The sequence below is a fragment of the Lycium barbarum genome, chromosome 4 (genome assembly GCF_019175385.1).
Source record: "Lycium barbarum isolate Lr01 chromosome 4, ASM1917538v2, whole genome shotgun sequence".
NCBI classification, from domain to species: domain Eukaryota; kingdom Viridiplantae; phylum Streptophyta; class Magnoliopsida; order Solanales; family Solanaceae; genus Lycium; species Lycium barbarum.
The window spans coordinates 35,383,734-35,399,707 of NC_083340.1; the positions used below are offsets into that span (position 1 = coordinate 35,383,734).

General features: G+C 35.3%; 1 long non-coding RNA gene across 1 annotated transcript; it reads left to right on the forward strand.

Annotated features, from left to right (window-relative positions):
- The first annotated feature begins 6,057 nt into the window (after positions 1-6,057).
- LOC132635862 (uncharacterized) lies at positions 6,058-8,375 on the forward strand. The gene is made up of 3 exons (XR_009580784.1): positions 6,058-6,512; positions 7,121-7,171; positions 8,106-8,375. It is a non-coding gene; the product is annotated as an uncharacterized LOC132635862 (long non-coding RNA).
- Positions 8,376-15,974: the final 7,599 nt, after the last annotated feature.

Consider the following 15,974-nt stretch of genomic DNA (forward strand, 5'->3'; position numbering starts at 1 on the left):
TGCTAATAAGTCTCAAATATCATATAAAGTAATAATTGTGGAAATACATAAACTACCCAAAGAATCTGATCTGAATAGTACAAAAGCTTCTAAGTATACAACTTGAATAAAAATTACAATCACAACCTGAATACAACTTCTTTTTAGAATGAGAATTTAACAGAAAAGTCTAGATGAACTCCGTGAGATCCTTGAAGGCTAACTGAATCTCGCTCAAGTATCTGGAACAACTCTACACCCCGAAAAGGATGTAGCAAGAGTAGTATCAGTAAAAACAACACGTACTGGTAGGCATCATAGGCTGACAACAATTAGTTGACATATATAAAAGAAAGAAACTGAAAGATAAGCAGATAAGCAGTCCAAATACAGTCACTAAGCACATCCCCGTAAGTCTTGCAATAATGTGAACCACACTAGATCTCAGTAGTCTACAGTCATAGCCTAGGCGGAACCTCTAGCCTTCGAATCCATCAAGTGTCTAGGTAAGGGATTAACAAGCACGCAACATCTCAAATAATTTAACAACCAAAGAATCAAGGCTAAAACGCACTATGCAATATAACAGATGCAACAAACAGAATCAGAGATGTGAATGGATGTAATATGAATGAGTGTGCGATGCACGTACACACATGCTACCGACGGAGTACCTCCACGTCTCGATAGTCATGACTCGCAGGGGACCCAAGGCGCCCATGTACCGTTGTGGCGTGCAACCTGATCCCATAAATATCTGTTGTGGCATGCAACCTGATCCTATAAATTTATCAAACTGATTTCACACTTCTCTCATCAAATTATTTTCATACCATTTCCATCATGTATGAATGTATGCATGCATGAATGCTGAATCACATAAAATCAATGCCAATGAATATGCTATGGAGATCATAAACACCATAAGTTATATCAAGTCTTGCATAATATCATTACCAACAGTAAATCATAATCAAGATCCCATTCGTGTCTTATCACAACTCAATCTTTTACTACCAATTAAAGTTCCACTTCCTCACTTATCATCATCAATACCAAGTTATAAAGTTCACATCAATGTATCATGGGGAAATGAGTATGTATGCCATACATGATAGCATAATCAACTATAATCGTAATAAGAATCTCATTCGTGACTTATCATAAACACACATCAAATTCAAGCGTAATCTCATAATTCTTCCTCCTTCCGATGATAACCGACATAATAAAGAGAGATGAAAGCATAAGCAAGTCTCAACTAGCAAATAAGGCGACAAATCCAATCACAACAATAAGGCAACAAGCCCACATAAGTCAGAAATCATACCAACCTAATCGTATATTCATCCCAACTCCATACCCGAAGGCTTAACATGCTTTCTCCGTCAATAACTAACTTCTACATATGCTTCGCTAATTGGAGTCTAACTAAAAAGGTAAGCCGTAACCTACATAGTTGCCGAGCTGGAGCCACGAACAATCAAACCTTTGCCTTGCCTTTTTAGAGAGCCTCCAAGTACTCTATGTATATCCAATATCGAATTCTAACATAGAAACAAGAAACTACGATACCCATATTGCTATACATTCGTTCAAATCAAAATCAACTAAGTAAAAGAAGGGAAACGGGCCGACAAGGATAAAACGGGTATTTCAAAGATGGAATAGGTAACTCAACGTTTTAGAAGTTCAATTCTACTCCCCAATTTCTACATTAACCAGAGAATAGGTCAATTTCATCATCAAGTCAAAAACCCCCAATTTGGGTATAAACCCTAACTTTCAATCTTTTAATTCTTCAACTATAAAGGAAGATTCAAGCCTATTGGTTCCTAATTCATGATATTCCATGCTTAGATAAGTCAAATCCATCAACAAATCTCATTTTGAAAGACTACAACTCAAATAATGAAGTAAACATCAAAAACCCATCTTCCTTTTAAGTTCTATAGATTTTCTATCTTAGATTCATGGTTATGGAAGGTAAATGAATGAAATCTTGTTGAAACCTCCTCAAATCGCCTCAAAGATACTTAGGAACAATAAATGTAGGGATATGAAATAAAGGGTTTTAACTTACCATTAAATAGCAATCTGGTCCACGACGTTTGCTGCAGCGGTCACTCTTCCATTACAGCGGAACTGTGCCAGCAAGCTACCGTGAGTTCGCTATAGCGGATCTCCGTTTGCTGTGGCGACTCAACACGATTCCTCATAACTCGCCATAGCGGACCAGGCCTCGTCGAGGCTGGTCCGCTACCGCGCATAGGGTGCCGCTACGGCGGACGCCAGACACTAGAAAATTCCTAGCTTTTCACTAACTCATTCCCAAAACCCGACAATCACCCGAGGCCTTCCAGATACAAACCAGACATGCAGCCATAGATAAAAACGCGCTACAGACTCACTCGTGGTCTCGAAATTCCCAACGGATGTCTATTTGACCTGGTCAACACTCAATGGCCAAAGACCAACTCTCCAACTAATAACCTAAAATGCTTTCGAGTGCCTTGGGAATCGAACTGAACATCCCAACAAGTCATAATTGATCATTCGTACCCCTCGGAATCGACAGAATACCAAAAAAGGTCCGTTTACCCAAAAGTCAACTATCGGCCAAACGTCTTTCACTTTAAGGTTCTATTTCTCATAAGTCATCATAAAACTCGCTCGATTACCTCAGGAACCGTGCCACCCATCCCCGCGGGTCAAAATCGTACTAATAGGGCTCAGGGAAGGATCAACGGGGGTAAATGGGTCGGAAGCACGATAACGACCAAACGGATCGTTACAACTTGTCTAGTTTAAAAAATTAAAAATTTATTTACCATATTATACCTATTTTGTTCCTTATTATTAAATACTAAATTCATTTTCAGTTCATTTTCCAACATTTACAATAATTACAACAATATCCCTAGTGTAATCGCACAAGATTTACCAACATTTAGACAACCTGTAATAATTAGGGGTGATATGGTGAAACTAACATTTTATTTATTGTTTCTTAATGGTGTGTCAGGTCAAACATCGACAAGTAAATATGGACGCAGGAAGTAAATATTAAGCAGAGCACATAAATGGGCTAGCCAATATATCTTAATTGAAGTTATGTTCCATCAAATACTTTACCTAAATTTACATTATACTTGTTCAACACACGATTATTGTGGCTTCTTCTAATTAAACTTGCAAGTGGCTTCTTCTAATTAAACTTGCTTCTGTCTGATTGATGCAAAATCTTCAAGACTAATGCCATCAATTTGCATATATAAAGTGTTCCCATAAAAAGTACTACAAAATTCAAGAAAGCATGGAAGTGAAAAAATAATTTTATCAAAATGGACAATGTAACGCCAAAGATATTAAAAACTCAAATAAACCCAAAATAATTCACACACACACAAAAAAAAAAGATGAAAATAAATAGAAAGAATATTTTTTATCGCTAAAATCAGAAATATAACAGGTAAGAAGGGAAAAAGGGATGAGATAATCAGGATTAAGATGCAAAGGAATGTTGAGTAGATACCATGTTATCGGACCATTCAAACAGATCAAGAAGTTTAAGAGGGAAATATTCATTCTTTATTTCTATTGACATGCAATGTTATTATTTATTGGCATCGTACTTGAAATCTTAAAAGAAGATTGTCTCGGTAAGAATGTGATTGGAATTTGAATAAACGGAATGGTGCTTACCATGTGCTAATCACGTGACTCGTTCTTCCTTTTCTCCATATTTTTTTTGTAATAAACTATTGAATATATTACCATACCAACCAAAAACATTTACAACCTAGTGAGTACTTAGGACAACAACCACCTTCCACGAAGGGTGCTACTGCCTCTAAGCCTCACAGAAATCCAAAACAAACAAATACACCACTAGTTACATCTTGTATGCCTACAACAACTATGAAATTAAAACTAAATACTAAGTCTATGTATAAAGTATTGGATCTTATGAGCTCTCTGTTTGTAACATTTCCAATCTAAGTTTAGTTTCCCTCTGTATCTGTGCTATAACAAAATTGGTATGTACATTTTTGTTCTCGAAAATCTTCCAATTCCTAGCCTTCCAGGTGTAGTAAATCATTGCACCCCCAATGTCTCCTTTTCATCCATATAATGCTTGTGGAACAACTTGAGCCTGCTTCTACAAGAACTGGTATGCACGGATAAATATTATTTGCATCGAATCAAAACTCGAACATATCGAAGATATATACAGATTTCACATGTTTGTATAAGTGCACTTGTAAATTAAAAACTCAAAAAAAAAACCCAAAAAAATCACACAAAAAAAAAAGATGACAACAAATAGAAATAATAATTTTTATCGCTAAAATCAGAAATTTAAAAGGTAAGAAGGGAAAAAGGGATGAAATCATCAAGATTATTAGGAAAAGTAATGCTGAGTAGATACCATGTAATCGGACCATTCAAGCAGATCGAGAAGTTTCAAAGGAAAATATTCATTCTTTATTTCTATTGATATGTAATGTGCACTATTTATTGGCATCGTACTTGGAATCTTGAAAGAAGACGTCTCGGTAAGAATCTGATTGGAATTTGAATAAATGAAACGGTGCTTACCATGCGCTAATCACGTGACTCGTTCTTCCTTTTCTTGTTGTTGTTTTTCTTTCCTTTTTAGTGGTTATTTTTGTTAAAAAAATTAAATGTTAGGCTGAACACATAAATGGGCTTGCCAATAATTTTTCACTGAGACATCTTAATTGAAGTTATTTTTCATCAAATACTTTATCTATATTTGAAGTGTGTTTACTAAACATACATTTATGCGCTTCTTATAATTAAACTTGCCACCAGAAAATTTGTCCATACAAGGTGTCCCCAAAAAGAGTAGTAGAAGCCTCAAGAAAGTATGAAAATTTATGAAAATTAAGACCTAGTTTCATCAAAATGGAGAAGGTAACACCCAAGATATCAAAAATGCTAAGTCCTATGGTTAAACAACGTACCATTGGACCTAAAGGGCTAAAACATGTCATAAATGGAAAAACTAGAAAGTCAGAAATGAGAAAAACATAGAAAATTTGGACTTTCCCATGTTTGATTGATGCAAAACCATAAGACTAATGCCATGACCAGAAAAATTGCACATACAAGGTGCCTCCAAAACAAGTACTAGAAACCCCAAGAAGAAATGAAAATGAAAATCTAATTTCATCAAAATGGAGAAGATAACATCCAAGATACTAAAAACCCAAAGAAACCCTAAAAAATTCACAACAAAAAAGACGAAAAAACAAAGAAAAAGAAGAGTTTTTATCACAAAAATCGGAAATTTGTAGATTAGAAGGAGAGAAAAAACAAAGAAAAAGAAGAGTTTTGATCACAAAATTGGTAATTTGTAGATTACAAGGAGAGATTACCACGGTCAAGAGGCAAAGGAATGCTTGTTTGTTCAGTGCCATGTGATCAGACCATCCAAGCAGATCCCTAAGTTTTTCTTTGATTTTGTTGATATATAACTTCCACTATTTATTGAAACATATTTAGAATCTTCAAGGAAGATTGTAAGAATTTTTCTTTTTTTCTTTTTAATGCATAAGAATCTTATTAGAATTTGGGAAAAAGCGGAAGGTGTTTACCACATGCTAATCACGTGTTCTTCATTTTCTTCATGTTTTTTTTTTTAAGTTGGTCTTTTTGGGGGAAAAGTTATTTTCTCCGTCTACTTTTACTTGTTCATTATACCAAAAATAGATATTGATTTTTTCTTGTCTAGTTTAAAAAATTTGTTTACCATATTATACCTATTTTGTTCCTTATTATTAAACACTAAATGCATTTTCAGTTCATTTTCCAACATTTACAATAATAACAACAATATACCAAGTATAATCTGTTATATCCTGTATTTTTGAACGTCAGATTATTTGCTGAAGTGGGGCCCACACATCGAGATTTTTTTGGGACATCTGAAAAGTCATATGAATCACATATGTGAAGTTAAACACAACTCAAGAAGGACCCTTGGGCCAAATCAAAGTGGAAGTCTTCCAAACGAATATTTTTAAGAAAACGTTTTCGGGTGATCTGACTTTTAGGGGCAAAAACGGTATTATAAGTTTGGAATTTGGAAAAATACCAAGAAATAGAAGTTGTAGATAATTGAATTAGATTTCCAACCATAGGTCGTGGGTTCCCAGGTGACGTCGGTACAAGGAGATATGAACATTTTAAGGCAGAAAGGTCGAGATGAACAGTGAATTCGGCCCAACCCGACTTCAAATCGGGTCAGGCCCATTTCTATTGTCATTTAATGAAAATTTTCGGTCTTCTCTCCACATTTCAGACCAAAACACACCCATAAACATTTAGAACATTCTAGAGAGAGAAAGGGAGGAGAAATTTAGAGAAAAATCAATTTTGACCAAAATCTAAGCCCCGAATCGCGAAGCTCATGAAGAGAAAAACGTCGTACGTTGCGTTGCCTTCAATTTGAGCTAAATATTGGTCTTGGGGGATGGAATTTTCGTGGTGGAGCTGCTGCTAAGGTATTTATAAGATTCATTTTATTTTATTAAAGTGTTTATTTAGAGTTTTAACGAATTAGAACGGAGAAAACAACATTATAAACTCGTTTGTTGTTTTGTTGATATTTATGGATTAGGGGCTGTTTTAATTGAAATTGATGGACTGATTTGAATTAATATTTTGGTTGTTATAATCAAAGATTATGTGAGGAGAATGAAGGAATTCAATGGTTAGAGTTGGAGTTAAAATTGTTGTGGGTTGTTGTAAGGATTATAGAGATAATAATGTGGTTTTCTTGCATATGAGTAGATGATGTGGTGTCGTGTGGCTGCTGTTGTATTTCCCTGAAATTTGCTGAAAATATTGCATGAAATAAGGTATAAGAAGTGTATATGGGCTGCTTGGTGTATTGTAAGTGTTCGTTAGAATTTCGGGCATCGTTATGTTATAGTTGGGGGTTGTTTTGATATTGTTGTTGGTATGGTTGTTGATATTTGAGCCGAGTTAAATCTCGGGGATGTTGTATTTATAGGGGAGATGCTGCCCAAATTTTTGTAGACAAGTATTGGTTAAGATTGAAATCTTAAAGCCTTACAATTAACATTTGGTAATTGTGACCAAATTGTAGATTTTGGCGAATTTGAAACTTGATTTTGGAGACGTGTATGAAGCGGAAAAGGTATGTAAGGCTTCACCCTTTCTTCTTTGGCATGTCTTAGGCAATAGGGTGGATACGAGCCTCGGGGACAATCCTATTCCTAGAAATCCGAGTTTAAAGTTGACCCTTTTTCATTCAGTAGAATTGAATTAAATATTGTATGAAATGTTGAAAAATTGCCTAAACATCTAGAACTTGCACAAATAGGACCCGACTACCTTAAAACTCTCACAAGTGACGTCATGAAATGTAACGTATGTAAATCGTGTACGCCACCTCATTTGACCCGAGGTGGGCCCATTATTCCTGGATTTTCTTAATTGTTTCGTTTATCGAACGATAAGTATTGTAACTATTCTAATGAGAATATTTTTGTGATGATTATGATGAACATGATTTTTCCTTGGGCTCTCCGGCATGCTTATATGATATATGTATATGATATGTATATGTACATGGGGGGAGGGAGGGAGATATGAGGGGAAGGGATATATGTTGCGCTATAGACGCGTTGCCACCTGGTCAGCTGGCGTTATATCATCCCGGACGCGGGATATACGGGCGAGCCGACGTATTTCGGCGCTATGTGGGCGAGCCGGCGTTGTTCGGCGCTATGATATGATATGACATGATATGACACGATATGACACGATATGATATGACATGATATGACATGACAGGATATGAGTTCTATTTTCTATGTCTATGAAAAAGAAATGTTTTTTTTTAAACAAAAGAAAATTTAGAGGCGGAAAAGTCAAGCATGCATGGTATCTGGCCAAAAAGGCATTCCTATGTACAGGTTACTTTCTTACCTCCTCACACGTTCTATGAGCCCATGATGTTGTTATTTATATTTAATGTTGCTTAGTATGCTGTTTCTATGCCTTACATACTCGGTACATTATTCGTACTGACGTCCCTTCTTGCGGACGCTGCCTTTCATGCCGCGCAGGTCAACAGACAGACGAGTTTAATCCCTAGGAGCTTCACCAGCTGTTCCTTGAGAGTGCTCCAGTTGATCCGGAGCTTCAGCCTATTGGTACTACTTTTGTGTATATAATCGGGCACGGCAGAACCCGGCCCTTCCTATGTATATATGCACTTTGTTTAGAGGCTCGTAGACAGATATGTACAGTTAGATGTTTTGTACTTTGGATTGTCCTCGTCGCTGTATAACGTGCTAACAAAGTTTATTAGCCTATGTTTATAAATAGCTACTAATGTTAATGTTCAGTAACAAAAAAAATATATGGTATAGTTCATACGGCCCACTAAGGAATAGAGGTAAAATGATAGATACGGGGTGCTCAGTACAAGTATCGGGTACTCGTCACGGCCCCTAGTTGGGTCGTGACATAATCGCACAAGATTTACCAACATTTAGACGACTTGTAATAATTAGAGGTGATATGGTAAAGTTATCATTTTATTTATTGCTTCTTAATGGTGTGTCAGGTCAGACATCAATAAGTAAATATGGACGCAGGAAGTAAATATTAAGCAGAACACATAAATGAGCTTGCCAAGATATCTTAATTGAAGTTATGTTCCATCAAATACTTTACATAAATTTACATTATACTTGTTAAACACACGATTAATGTGGCTTCTTCTAATTAAACTTGCCTATGTCTGATTGATGCAAAATCTTCAAGACTAATGCCATCAATTTGCACATACAAAGTGTTCCCATAAAAAATACTAGCAAATTCAAGAAAGCATGAAAGTGAAAAAAGTAATTTTATCAAAATGGAGAATGTAATGCCAAAGATATTAAGAACTCAAATAAACCCAAAAATATTCACACACACGAAAAAAAAATATGAAAAAAATAAATAAAAAGAATAACTTTTAACAGTTAAGAAGGGAAAAGGGGATGAGATATTCAGGATTAGGATGCAAAGGAATGTTAAGTAGATACCATGTTATAAGACCATTCAAACAAATCAAGAAGTTTCAGAGGAGAATATTAATTCTTTATTTCTATTGACATGTAACGTTCACAATTATTGGCATCATACTTGGAATCTTAAAAGAAGATTGTCTCGGTAAGATTCTGATTGGAATTTGAATAAACGAAATGGTGCTTTCCATGTGCTAGTCATGTGACTCGTTCTTCCTTTTCTTCTTCTTCTTCTTCTTGGATTTTTTTTTTTTTTTTTTTGTAATGAACTGTTAATATATTACCATACCAACCAAAAGCATTAACAACCTAATGAGTACTTAGGACAACAACCACTTTCCAGAAAGGGTGTTGCTGCCTCTAAGCTCACAGAAACCCAAAACAAACAAATACACCACTAGTTATATCTTGTATGCCTACTGCAGCTATGAAATCAAAACTAATTACTAAAGTCTATGTATCAAGCATTGGATCTTATGAGCTCTGTTCACTGGTTGTAACATTTCTAATATAAGTTTAGTTTCTCTCTGTATCTGTGCTATAACAAAATTGGTATGTACACTTCTGTTCTCATAAATCTTTCAATTCCTAGCCTTCCGGGTGTGATAAATCATTGCACCCACAATGTCTCCTTCTCATCCATAGAATGCTTGTGGAACAAGTTGAGCCTGCTTCCACAAGAATTGTTATACACGAATAAATATTATTTGCATCGAATCAAAACTCGAACATATGGAAGATATATACAGGTCTACACGTGTTTGTATATGTGCATCTGTAAATTAAAAACTCAGAAAAATCCAAAAACATCACATAAAAAAAGATGAAAACAAATAGAAAGAATAATTTTTATCGCTAAAATCAGAAATTTAACAGGTAAGAAGAAAAAGGGGATGAAATCATCAAGATTAGTAGGCAAATTAATGTTGAGTAGATACCATGTAATCTGACCATTCAAGCAGATCGAGAAGTTTCAGAGGTGAAAATATTCATTCTTTATTTCTATTGATATGTAGTGTGCACTATTTATTGGCATCGTACTTGGAATCTTGAAAGAAGATGTCTCGGTAAGAATCTGATTGGAATTTTTGAATAAACGGAACGGTGCTTACCATGTGCTAATCACGTGACTCGTGCTTCCTTTTCTTCTCGTTGTTTTTCTTTCTTTTTTAATTGGTCTTTTTGTTAAAAAAAATTAAATGTTAGGCTGAACACATATTTGTGTCTTATACCAAAAATTCCTAATGCTAATCATTTAAAGAATTTTCGGCCAATCGAACTGTGTAATACTATTTACAAAATTATTACCAAGATTGTTACGAATCGCATCAAACCTTTTTTAGACAAATTAATTGGCCCCTTTCAAAGTAGTTTCATAAAAGGCCGTCGTCCTTCTGATAATGCTGTTATAATTCAAGAAGCTATTAACTACCTTAAACACTCAAAAAAATTCTAAAGGTAGTTTTGTCCTTAAGATTGATTTAGAAAAAGCTTTTGACAAATTAGAGTGGTCCTTCATTCGGTATATGTTGTATTTTTTTAAATTCCCTCCCAAAATTTCCCAACTTATTATGAGCTGTATTACGACTTGCTCCATCTCTATTTTGGTAAATGGTTCCAAAACTCAATTTTTCAGCCCCTCTAGAGGAATTCGTCAGGGGGATCCCATGTCTCCCTATATTTTTATCCTTTGCATGGAACTTTTCTCAAACTATATTTCTCACCATGTAGATATTGGTCTGTGGAAACCCATTAAAATTGCGCCTACTGCACCTCCCCTATCCCATTTATTTTATGCTGACGATCTTACGCTTATGTCTCTTGCGCAGCCCCACTGTTTCACTACCATCAATCACTGCCTTACCAAATTTTGTTCCTTATCTGGCCAAAGTATTAACAAAAGGAAATCCAAGATTATTTTCTCTCAAACTTGTAAAAATGACTTTATCCTTTTTACTACTTCCAAATTAGGTATCCATCAAGCTAGTTCCTTTGGAAAATACTTAGGTTTTCCCATCCTAACAAAAACTCCTCGACACACTGATTTTCAATACATCATTGATAATATGCGTCAACAGTTAGCCACCTGGAAAACAAATTGCTTGAACCCTCAGGGAGACTGGTTCTAGTTCGTGCTACCCTAAACACTATTCCTAACTACTCCATGCAATATTTACAGCTTCCTCAAAAAACTCTTAAACTTATTGACAAGATTTAGCGAGACTTTGTTTGGGGTAGTACCAATATCAAAAAGGAAATGCATTACCTCGGCTGGAACCAAATCACTAAACCCAAGGATCAGGGTGGGTTAGGTATTACTAAGGCCTCTACCAAAAATCTTGCTACTTTAACTGGCCTTGCTTGGAGCTTATTTGCTCATCCGACTCACCTTTGGGCCCAGTGTCTGATTAGAAAATATAGTCATCGTTCTTCAACCTCGTCTTGCTCCTTTATTTGGAAGAATGTTCTCAAAGGTTGGAATATTTGTAAGCAAGGTTTGCTTTGGAATATTTCTAATGGTAGCAAAATCAATCTCTGGGATTTTCAATGGATTCCTCCTAATCACAGCCTCAGGGACCTCATCTGTGGCCCTCTGACTTTAGAGGATAATAACAAAAAGGTTAGTGATCTTAGGGTGAATAATTATTGGAATCTTGCTAATTGCTCCTTTGACCTCCCCCCCCCCACCATTCAAGAAAAAATCCACTCTATCACCCTCTTTCCTGATTCCCCTCAGGACTTCCCTATATGGGCTCTCACCTCCAATGGTTTGTTTACCACTTCCTCCACTTATAAATTAATAAGTCTTGCCCCCACCTCGTTACCTAACTGCCACTGGATATGGCAACTCCATACCCTTAACAAAATTAAATTTTTCCCGTGGCTCTGCTATCATGATCGCCTTCCTACTAACTCCTATCTCAATCGTCTCACTATCACTGATAGTAATATTTGTCCTATTTGTCACAGGGAGGAAGAAACAATGTATCACATATTTCAATATTGCCCCATTGCCCAATCTTTTTGGAATGCTCTCCATATCACTCCTCCGCAGCCAAACCCTCAATGGTTTTTTCTTTTCTACTCCACTCCCCAAACCCTTCAACACCATCTTCTTCAATGGGAATTTTTTTTCCCCTTCGCTATTTGGCATCTCTGGCTCAACCGCAACCCTAACATTTATAATAATAGCTCTCGCGCTGTCCCTATTCCTTATGTCATCTCTAGGACACTTGAATATATGTACTCCACCAGTTGTCTTACCCCTACTAAGTAATTCCCTATAACTATCAAATGGTTCCTCCCAAACCAAGATGGTATCAAACTCAACTTTGATGGTGCTTTCCCGGCCGACACTACTCAGGGTGGTATTGGTGGTGTTTTCCGGGATAATAACGCTAACTGGGTCGCGGGATACTACCAACGCACTAATAGTCTCAACTCTACCCATATGGAGATTCAAGGCCTCCTTGAGGGTCTCCGTCTGGCATGTCTCCATCACTTTAATATATCTGAAATTGAAACAGATGCTACAGAGGTAAATTACTTTACTACAACATCCCCCTCCTCTATTTTCTAATATTGTTTCTCAATGCAGGTTCTTCATGAGGAATCTGGGGAATCCTCCAATCCGCCATAACTTTAGACAAGGGAATAGGGTGGCTCATGTTCTAGCAACTGAAGGTTCAAAGAGAGCCACCTCTGATCAAATGCATTTTTTGTTGGAAGCCCCTCCTTGGATAAACAACACCTTGCTGGAGGACAAAAATGGTCGTTTTAGTATTAGGTCTGTCCCACTTTTGGTTTGTAATAAGCTAGCTAGACTTGGTAATCTTAGTAACCTCAACTCTGATGTAATCCCTACTAGTAGTATCTCTACTATATCTACTGCTAATATTAACGTAGGCTTTTCCCCAGATCTAACCAGAACTAATGCCTCCACATCAGCTGGTGCTACTCTGTATGCTCCTTAATATCTAAATAAAATGTCGTGTTTAACCAAAAAAAAAAAAAAAAAGGGCTTGCCAATAATTTCCACTTAGACATCTTAATTGAAGTTATTTTTCATCAAATACTTTATCTATATTTATAGTGTGTTTATTAAACATACATTTATGTGGCTTCTTCTAATTAAACTTGCCACCAGAAAATTTGTCCATACAGGGTGTCCCCAAAAAGAGTACTAGAAGCCTCAAGAAAGCATGAAAATGAAGACCTAGTTTCATCATAATGGAGAAGGTAACACAAAGATATCAAAAATAGGAAGTCCAATGGTTAAACAATGTACTATTGGACCTAAAGGGCTATAAGATGACGTAAATGGAAAAGCCCAGAAAGTCACAAACGAGAAAAGCATAGAAAATTTGAACTTTCCCATGTTTGATTGATGCAAAACCTTCAAGACTAATGCCATGACCAGAAAGTTTGCACATACAAGGTGCCTCCAAAACAAGTACTAGAAACCCCAAGAAGACATGAAAATGAAAATCTAATTTCATCAAAATGGAGAAGGTAACACCCAAGATAATAAAAACCCACGAAAATTCACAAAAAACAAAGAAAAAGAAGAGTTTTGATCACACATCAAAAATCAGAAGTCGAATGGTTAAACAATGTTCTAATGGACCCAAAGGGCTATAACATGACGTAAATGGAAAAACTCAGAAAGTCACAAACGAGAAAAACATAGAAACTTTGGACTTTCCCATGTTTGATTGATGCAAAATTTTCAAGACTAATGCCATAAACCAGAAAATTTGCACATACAAGGTGCCCCCAAAACAAGTTCTAGAAACCCCAAGAAAACATGAAAATGAAAATCTAATTTCATCAAAATGGAGAAGGTAACACCCAAGATAATAAAAACCCACGAAAATTCACAAAAAACAAAGAAAAAGAAGAGCTTTGATCACAAAAATCGGAAATTTGTAGATTAGAATGAGAGATTAGCAGGGTCAGGAGGCAAAGGAATGCTCGTTTGCTGAGTAGATGCCATGTGATCGAACCATCCAAGCAGATCTCCAAGTTTCAGAGGAATTTTTTTGTTTTTGTTGATATGTAACTTCCACTATTTATCGAAATATATTTAGAATCTTGAAGGAAGATTATAAGAATTTGCGTCTTTTTCTTTTTAATCCGTAAGAATCTTATTAGAATTTGATAAAAAGCGGAAGATATTTACCATGTGCTAATCACGTGTTCTTAATTTTCTTCTTGTTTTTGTTTCTTTCTTTTTAATTGGTCTTTTTGGGGGGAAAGTTGTTTTCTCCGTCTTCTTTTACTTGTTTATTATATTAAAAATAGATATTTATTATTGCTTGTCTAGTTAAAAAAATTTAAAAAAAACTATTTACCATATTATACTTATTTTATTCCTTATTATAAAATACTAAATGCATTTTCAATTCATTTTCCAACATATACAATAATAACAACAATATACCTAGTGTAATCGCACCAGATTTACCAACATTTAGACGACTTGTAATAATTGGGGGTGATATGATAAAATTATCATTTATTTTTTGCTTCTTAATGGTGTGTCAGGTCAAACATCGACAAGTAAATATGGACACGGGAAGTAAATATTAAGCAGATCACATAAATGGGCTTGCCAAGATATCTTAATTGAAGTTATATTCCATCGAATACTTTAGGGATAAAAACATAAGTAGGCAAAAAAAAAAAATATATATATTAACATATTCATAGCAGGTAAATGCTATCAACATTTCATGACAGGTTACTAGTTTTATAGTAAAATAAATTGTTTTGTATAAGGAAACTGCTCCCCATATTTTGTGGACTCTATAACTGTTTTTCTTTAGGATATTTTCGTTTTACACTTTCTCCATATATTCTAACATTTCCTCCCTACACAGTTTTTCCATTATATACTCTTTGGCCTTTCTATTTTGATTGGGGGTCAATAGCATTAGACAACATAAAAAATCACGTGTATTGTTACTTTTATACACAAAGTATATCTCAAGAAAATATTATACCAAGTATATATTATTATACCTCAATGCTATTAAAATACAATTAAATTATACTATGAATTATACCCGATATAATCTATATTTAAAGTGTGTTTATTAAACATACATATAAGTGGCTTCTTCTGATTGAACTTGCCACCAGAAAATTTGTCCATATAAGGTGTCCCCAAAAAGAGTACTACAAGCCTAAAGAAAGCATGAAAATTAAGACATAGTTTCATCAAAATAGAGATGGGAACACCCAAGATATCAAAAATGGGTAGTCCAATGGTTAAACAATGTACTATTGGACCTAAAGGGCTATAACATGGCGTAAAGGGAAAAACCCAGAAAGTCACAAACGAGAAAAACATAGAAAATTTGGACTTTCCCATGTTTGATTGATGCAAAACCTTCAAGACTAATGCCATGACCAGACAATTTGCACATACAAGGTGCCCCCAAAACAAGCACTAGAAACCCCAATGAAACATGAAAATGAAAATCTAATTTCATCAAAATGGAGAAGGTAACACCCAAGATAATAACAACCCAAAGAAACCCACGAAAATTCACAACAAAAAAGACAAAAAAACAAAGAAAAAGAAGGTTTGATCACAAAATCATAAATTTGTAGATTAGAAGGAGAGAATACCACATTTAGGAGCCAAAGGAATGCTTGTTTGTTGAGTAAACGCCATGTATCGGACCATTCAAGCAGATCCCCAAGTTTCAGAAGGAAATTTTCATTCTTTGTTTTTTCTTGATATGTAACTTCCACTATTTATTGAAACATATTTAGAATCTTGAAGGAAGATTGTAAGAATTTGCGTCTTTTTCTTTCCTCTTTAATCCGTAAGAATCTTATTAGAATTTGGAAAAAAGCGGAAGGTGTTTACCACGTGCTAATCACGTGTTCTTCATTTCTTCTTGTTTT